This window comes from Dermacentor andersoni, chromosome 6 (genome assembly GCF_023375885.2).
Source record: "Dermacentor andersoni chromosome 6, qqDerAnde1_hic_scaffold, whole genome shotgun sequence".
Taxonomy (NCBI): Eukaryota; Metazoa; Arthropoda; class Arachnida; order Ixodida; family Ixodidae; genus Dermacentor; species Dermacentor andersoni.
In genome coordinates this window covers 132,292,964-132,301,770 of record NC_092819.1, presented here as the reverse complement: position 1 = coordinate 132,301,770, position 8,807 = coordinate 132,292,964, and positions in this window count along the sequence as shown.

Genomic DNA, 8,807 nt, shown 5'->3' with positions numbered 1-8,807 from the left:
TAATCCTACCCTGGCTACACGAGTGTAGCTAGTGTAGGAAGTCGTCCTCTTTTTTTTTTATTGTATTTGGTATACAAAAGTGTAGCTCCGCCCACCTACAGAAGCCATTTTTTATAGCTCTAGTGTAACACTTCTACACTGTGGTTTCGACGAGTGTAGGCAGCAAACGACAAACAAGCTTGCTGGTGCCGAGAACGCGTGGCGCCATTTTGTCTGGGACTGTCGACGCTGATATAGCGACGATAGCGAATATTCGCTGCAAGGACGGTAGCGAAGTGCTGGCGTGACTATGTGTCGCAGAGAAAGATCAGCGAATCTTCCAAGAACATAAAAGAATCTCACTCACAGATGGTGCGGGCTGTTTCAGACTACGCGCTGTATTATACGCACTGGGAAGTTGTCTTCGCCCGCTGCGTATTCGCGATGTATGTGTTGATGTTTAGATTTGTGATGAAAAGAAACTTGTACATTGGCGTTTAGTTTCAGACAAGGGCATATACGAAGCCCGTAAGTGCGGAGTCAGGCGCTTTTCGTCTGCTGATGCATAAAGCATCGCGCTGTATGCTGTGATGTCTACACAAGCCTATATGAAGTGTAGCTAAAGAAAAGGAAGAAAAAAAAGTAGCAATATTAAAAATTCTGGAGGTGGCTCACCAAAAGTTAAGCTCGTCACCGCCATCTTGCTCGGGGCAAAAAGCCCGCGCCGCTGTGGTTAGTCGTTGTAGCAGAGCACGTATTGTGCTGCCGCTAGTTGTAATGGTATTTAATGATTGTGGCAGTTGTTTCTAGGACACTGCAGCACCTCAGTAGACCATGGTGAAATTGCGCGTTGCTTCCGGCTGTACGAATCGGCTTAAGTATAGGCCGGGAATAACATTTTACCTGTAAGTACACTTTTCGGTTTGTTTGCTTACGGGCGCCTGTATGGTGTGCGTTTTCTTCAATTGGGAACCATTAGGACGGTGCGCTTACATGGTGTAGTACATTACGCGTGTTTACGTTAAGCTTGCGCCTTAAATACTCACTGGCACGTCGCTACGTGTGGCTGGGCTGGGATTTCTCGGCTAGCTTGCAGCGCTCTCGAGTCGTGCTCAAATACGTGTGCGGTTTGATTGTACGCGGGCCTCAATGTGTCTGCTTGTATAAGGACTTAAGCACAAGGGCGCTTATGTACGGAACATTAGGTACTAGTGGGTCTTAGTAAGCAGGTGTGAATGCACTTTAAATTTAGAGCTTATTATTGCGCAAGCATTCTTTGTCGAGTGTCCCTGTTCCATCACGCGAAGAATGTAATGCCTTGTATCCGAAAAAGAAATGCATAATTTGCGAAGAAAATTAGTCGTTATAATAGTGTAAAGTACATGATTGGTAGCTTTATAGCGATTAGAAACAATTTAAACAAATAAAAAATTGATCAGAGGGTATGCCCATAGGGATACATCGGGCTCCATAGAATATGCATAGATAAGCTTATAGTAGGGGTGGGCCAACTTGAAATTTGTGGTTGGGTTAATTGAAATTCGGGGATGGGCCAACTTGAAACTTGGGGGCAGGCCGCATTGAAATTTGGGTGTGGGACGACTTAAATTTGGGGAAGGGCCAAATTGAAACTTGGTGCTGTGCCAGCGCAACTTTAGGGATGGCCCACCATTGAGCAAAATAAAAAAAAAGTATGCGGGAACTCCACTGGAGTTGTCAAAGTATGCGTAAGCATAGCACGAAATTTATGTTGCCCTATCTCCAAATTTAAGTTGATCCACCCCAAAATTTAAGTTGGCCCACCCCAAATTTAGTTGGCCCGCCCACAAATTTCAAGTTGGGCCAGTCCTAAATTAAGGTGCCCCACAAATTTCAAGTTAACCCACCCCAAAATTTCAGTTAGTTCACCCCCAAATTTCAGTTGGCCCACCATTACCGTAAGCTTCCCCATGCATTTTCTGTGGAGCTGTGTATCCCTATGGGTATTCTCTCTGATAAATTTTGTTACCACTTTAAATCGTTCCTAATCTCTTATAAAGCGACAAATCATCTACATTTACACTATTATAGCGATTCAATGTCTTAACAAATTGCGCGTTTTTGTGCAGAGCTGAGGTTTGTGCGGAGCTGAGGTTCTCGCCAAAGAAAGCCTAGGCGTTAACATAAGCTAATCAATAAAATACTTTCGTGCACACACACAAAAAAAAATTCAGTGAATCATCACTTGGTGAACGCAGGTGACGCGCACGCATATGTTTGCTATAGCGCACACGACGCTATCGGCCTTCGGTGCGCCTTGAACCGTCCGCATCACAGATCGTATTCAAGATAGGGTTCGGGTGACCGCGCCATGCGCAGCAGCCGCCGGAGTAGAACGCCCCCTTGTAAACATTCGCTTACTAACGAAATTAACTAGCATGGTGTCAGCGCGCACAGGAAAAGATGAGCACTTCACGCTCGATGACCGCGGGCACACGCTGTCAAAACACTTGTGTGAGGAATCGCGGCAGGAGCAGCGAGCGAAGTGACGCTTCAATGCAACCTGAGGGGTGAGAACGCTGCTCACGCAAAGCTACCAGCAGTCGGCCCCTTAGACTGCGCCGCCAAAGCAGAACACTTTCAAGACAAAGCCCGTGCGACCAAGCCCGGCCGAAGAACAAAGCCTCAGGTAGAATGAATTTAATTTATTGATCCTTTTCCGGCGATCCCGTGGGCGCTGCCATGTTTGATCACGTGCTGACGCGACCATTGCTTGCCTCAGCTGCCTTCCTGTTTACAATAGACGTGAATGACGCCGGTGCGGCTCAGCAAACCACTGTTTCGGGAGATATCGTAGACGCTTATTGGGTGCATGACGCGAAGCTTTGACCACAGCTTCAGAGAACATGGAAAAGCGCTTTAGGAGCTGATTAAGTTATGTCCAAACGGCGCGAGCAGCGTATATTGTGCTTGTTTTAAAAGCGGGGCTTAATATATAATACGAGCTGTCTAAACTTACCGCTTATGAATTTAATGAGGATCAGTTTGTCTTGCCTTTCGTTCTTTATTTGGCAAATGCTTTGAAGCAGCGGCTTGTCACATTTATGACTTAGTAAAGTTCCTCGGTGGGGTCACTATCTGATTATTTTTTGCCTAATCGCTCGCGGGTTCGCACAGTTCCGAAAGATTTTTTCTTACTGCGCAGAAGGCTTGAAACGTGGCTTTTGTATACATAGTAATACCTTGTAGCAAAGTTGTAATCATCATCATCATCAGCCTGTATTATGTCCACTGCAGGACGAAGGCCTCTCCCTGCTATCTCCAACTACCCCTGTCCTGCGCCAACCGATTCCAACTAGCGCCCGCGAATTTCCTAATTTCATCGCTCCGCCTAGTCTTTTGTCGTCCTCGATTGCGTTTTCCTTCTCTTGGTACCCATTCTGTAACCCTAATGGTCCAACGGTTATCTAACCTGCGCATTACATGACCTGCCCAGCTCTATTCTTTCCTCTCGATGTCAGTTAGAATATCGTCTATACCCGTTTGCTTTCTGATCCAAACCGCTCTCTTTCTGTCCCTTAAAGTTATGCCTAGCAGTCTTCGTTCCATCGCTCTTTGCGCGGTCCTTAACTTGTTCTCAAGCTTCTTTGTCAGTCTCCAAGTCTCTCCCCAAATGTCAGCACCAGTAAAATGCACTGATTGCACACCTTCCTTTTCGATGATAATGGCAAGCTTCCAGTCAGGAGCTGGCAATGTCTGCCGTACACGATCCAACACATTTTTATTCTGTGAATTTCCTTCTCATGATCAGGGTTCCCTGTGAGTAATTGACCTAGGTAAACGTACTCCTTCACAGACTCTAGATGCTGGCTGGCTATCCTGAACTCTTGTTCCTTTGCTCGGCTATTTATCATTAGCTTTGCCTTCTGCATATTAATCTTCAACCCCACTCTTACACTCTCTCTGTTAAGGTCCTCAGTCATTTGTTGTAACTCGGCTGCATTGTTGCTGAATAGAACTATGTCATCGGTGAACCGAAGGTTGCTGAGATATATTCGCCGTCGATCTTTACTCCTAAGCCCTCCCAGTTTAATAGCTTGAATACTTCTTGTAAGCACGCAGTGAAAAGCATTGAAGAGGTTGTGTCTCCTTGTCTGAACCCTTTCTTTATAGTTATCTTCCTGCTTTTCTTGTGTAGAATTAAGGTGGCTGTGGAATCTCTGTAGATATTTTCCAAGGGCTTTGCGTAAGCGTTCTGTACTCCTTGATTTCGTAATGCATCTATGACTGCTGGTGTCTCTACTGAGCCAAATGCCTTTTCGTAATCAATGAAAACCATATAGAGAGTCTTATTATACTCTGCGGATTTCTCGATAACCTGATTGATGACATGGATGTGATCCATTGTAGAGTATCTCTTGGCAGTAGCCCACGTGTTCCCTTGGTTAACTAAAGTCCAGTGTTGCCCTTATTCTATGGGAGATTATTTTGGTAAATATTTTATATAATACTGGGAGTAAGCTAATGTGCCTATAATTTTTCAATTCTTTAACGTTTCCTTTTTTGTGGATTAGTATAATGTTTGCATTCTTCCAGTTTTCGGGGACCCTTGCAGTCGATAGACACTTCGTATAGAGAGCCGCCAGTTTTTCGAGCATTATGTCTCCTCCATCATTGATTAAATCGACTGTTATTCCATCTTCTCCTGCCGCTCTTCCTCGTTGCATGTCTTGCAAGGCCCTTCTGACCTCATCGCTAGTCATAGGAGTTCCTGCGTCCTGTTCATTACTGTTTCTAATTAAGGTATCCTGACTCCTCTGGGTACTGTACAGGTCAGTATAGAATCTGACTCCTCTGGGTACTGTACAGGTCAGTATAGAATCCTTCCGCTGCTTATACTATATCTTCAAGATTGCTGATGATATTACCCTCCTTATCTTTCAGCGCATACATCTTGGTTTGTCCTATGCCAAGTTTCTTTCTCACCGATTTCAGGCTGCGTCCATTTTTTGCGGCTTTTTCAGTCTTTCTCACGTTATAGTATCGAATATCCCTTATTTTCGCCTTGTTGATCTTATCGCTATAATAACTCGCTTACTCTTGTGCACCGTCGTCAAACATTCAGCTTCGACTATTCGTCTAGTCCGTCATTTCTTGTGTGTGTGTATATATATATATATAGTTTGCGCCCATTCACTTATATTCTTGATAGGTTGGTGATAGAGCGGGCGGCATAAGTGCATGTGCGTGCCTGTTGGGGTAGGTGTGTGTAGAAGATAACGTGCGCGAAACTCTCTACGACACTAAGCGGTGCTACTCCCTTTGTCATTGCTTAACGAGCGGTATTCACTCTTGCCGACGTTCCGGGTTGAAGCCCTTTCTTTGAAAGTTAGTGACACAACGCTGGCGGATGAGCAAATTTCTGTATCCTCGAGGAAGCCGTAGATCTCGAAGTGCCGGTAACACGGACAGTTCTAGCAGTGGTCCGCGAACTTGGCCTCACAGATTCATTCCATTCCTCAATATGCCAGACACTACTGTTGCAGCAAACTACTGCACGCGTTTTCAAGCCACTACTCCCCAATTTGCAGCCTGATTGGAGCACAGTGTGTCGGCGAAAACTCAGTTGCATTTCCGATAGCTGATACAGAAGCAAGGCATGTAAACGGTAATGGTTTCGCATTTGTGCGATGTCTTTGAGGCCACGTGCGGAGCGCCGCCGAAGGCGCCATCTCGTTTCTCTAGAACAAAGTGCTCCGCGACAAGGGTCAATAAAAGTAAGGGGTAGAAAGATAGAATTCACTCGTATAGACCTTGATCATTACATCAGTAATACACAGGTTAGCAATGCAGGCAATTAAAGCTTCAAGCATGCGCACAGATTAATGACATTTTGGGAGAACTTCAGAATGGCTTCAGAATAGGTAGGCGTCTGGAAGATAACTGATTTGTCCTTACTAAGTGTTTTGAAATATCACGAGTAGAAAGGATACCGTTATATGTGGCCTTTTTAGACATTACAAGAGCGTATGACAACGTAGCCGCAACATCCTGTGGGATATTCTGGAGGCGTAAGGCTTAGGCGACGATTGTCTACAGCTTTTTAGAGAGATTTAGCATTGCCATTTGTTGGGCGTGTTGGTAGACTGAAAGCATATTTAGCGCCAGCAAACAAGGACGGAAGGGAGACGACATTGTGGTGTCGTCTCCCTTCCGTCCTTGTTTGCTGGCGCTGAATATGCTTTCAGAGAGATTTACCTAGAAAATACCTTTTGCCTTGAATGGGAAGGGATGATTAGCGATGAGAAAATTGATATCAACAAGGAACTGAGGCAGGGGTGCCTTTTATCCCCACTGCTGTTTATGATGTACATGGTGAGCACGGAAAGGGCGCTAGAGGAAAGTAACATCGGGCTTAATCTCATACAAACAGGTGGGTAGAGTAGTAGAGCAGCAGCTTCCACGTGTGTCTTATGTGGACGACATTGCGTTGCTGGCGAACAAGTAAAATGATTTACAACGTCTGGCTAATATCTGCGAACAGGAAGGCGAGAATTTAGGCTTGAAATCTTGCGTAAAAAAAAAAAAACAGGTGTTATGGTGTTCAATGAAAACAGTGAAGAGACAGTGTCAATTTAGGGCCAGGAAATACCTCGGGTAAAATAATATGATTACCTTGGTATATGGATAAACGAAGGCAATAGATGTATAGAAACAAAGGAAAAAACAATAACAGTAAAGGGGAAGATAAATGCGGCCATAATGAAACACAGGGCGCTAAGGGGATACAATAGGTACGAGGTGCTCCGGGGTATGTGGAAAGGTGTAATGGTTCCAGGACTTACATTTGTAAATGTGGTTGTTTGCTTGAAATCAGGGTATACAATCAGGACTCGATTGCAACTAAAGGTCAGTGGGACGCCTCGCATTGTACGCTCACGGGAAGACTACAAATGAAGCTGTGCAGGGTGACATGGGCTGGGCAAGTTTTGAAGTGAGGGAAGCTCACAATAAAATCGATTATGAAGAATGACTGAGGAATATGGAAGAAAGTAAATGGGCTGGGAGAGTGTTCAGGTATTTGTACAGGAAAAACACTGACCACTGTGTGACGACAATAACGGGACAACGACGGCATGACGAGAGTCAGATGTCCATGTTACAATGGCACCAGCGCAACGACCGCAATGGCATCATGACGACGTTATGACGCCGAGCACATAACAACGGTGGTATGACGACAACACAATGACGACGATGGCATGACAATGGTATGAGGACAATGGGGTGACAAGTACATGAAGACAACGACGTGACGACGACAGAAACACGAGTGTCGGATGACGAAGCTGGAGTGATAACGACGGCATAACCAGGACGACTATGGTCATGATAGTCATGATGGTCAACGGATGGTCAACGGACGCATGATAACATCTGTCTGACAACGACGAAATGACGACGGTGGCATGGCAGCGGCGGCATAATCAGGATTGAATTACGGCAGCACAATTGCGATAGAATGGCGAAGAATGATTGACGCCGATGGTACGACGAAGGCGTCAGGACGACAAAGGGATGACGTCATTGAAGTGATAACGATAGTAAAGAGACAGCTTGACGACGGCGGTATGACGATGGCTGTATCACGACTATGGTAACGGCGACTACATGACATGAGTCGGATGACGAAGTTTGAATGACGACGATGAAAACACCGCGATGGCATCACAACACTCGCATAACGAAGAATCAATGACAACGGCTGTTGACGACGACGCAATAACTACGATGGCTTCACGACGGTATGTGTGCACGACGACAATGGGCTGATGACGACTGTATCACGAAGCCTGCCGTTTTGGTCGTTGCAGCTTTGTTACACCATCATCGTCATAGAGACCGCGTGACGACGTGGTAGGACGAGAGTCAAAAGTCAAAGCTGGAGGGACGACGATGAGACGATAACCACGACATCTAGGCCACGAGTGCATACTATTGTTGCCCAACCTATTAGACAGCTTGTGCCACTGGGTCGACGTAGAAGGCATGACGACCCATGCAGCTGCTACGTGGCGTGCAACAAGGTGTAATAATATGCAACAACAATGCAAATGGCGCATGTATAGACGCTACGCGGCGCGAATGTGACATTGCAAGGCAGGTGGCACGATACGATGCTAATGACGATGATGATTTATTGGCATCCGCTTTGAAAACGGCTAGAAAGCGGCTAAGGGAATTTTCGTTTTCTGGGACAAATTGCAGACTATGTAAAAGTTAAGAGATTGATCATTACCTTATTGATTTGTGGGATGCGGTATGTTGAGGGGATGTTCTACAGCAAACATGAAAAAAAAAACCAGGAATGAAAATAAAGCCAGTCATTATTAGGTGCCTCAATGTGACAAAAAAAACTACTTTTCTTATTGGATTGCTTATAGTCCAGGGAAGGCATATTTGGAGGGCGGGAATGGCGAACCACCGCCAACAACCAAGAGCATCTTCCAGGAACAAATCATTCAAATGGGATCCATGCACACGCATGCTTTTCTCGTGGAAACACAAACTGACTCCTTCAGATGGTTCACGCGGCCGTTATGACGCTTAAAGCACATGCGAGATCACGTGCGCGAGCGCCACACATTCTGTAAGGCAGCACAGCGTGTCATTTTCTCCCATTCCTTGCTCGTGGCAGGTAGCGCTTTGAGACGCTGTGTTAGGGTGCACTCCCATGTTCCGGTTCAGCCCAGGTCCTAACGGAATAGCTTGTAACGTTCTTTTACCGGTGTACAAAACGTATGTTGTCATGCCGTCGCCATCGCCATCGTAATATCGTTGTCGCCGTC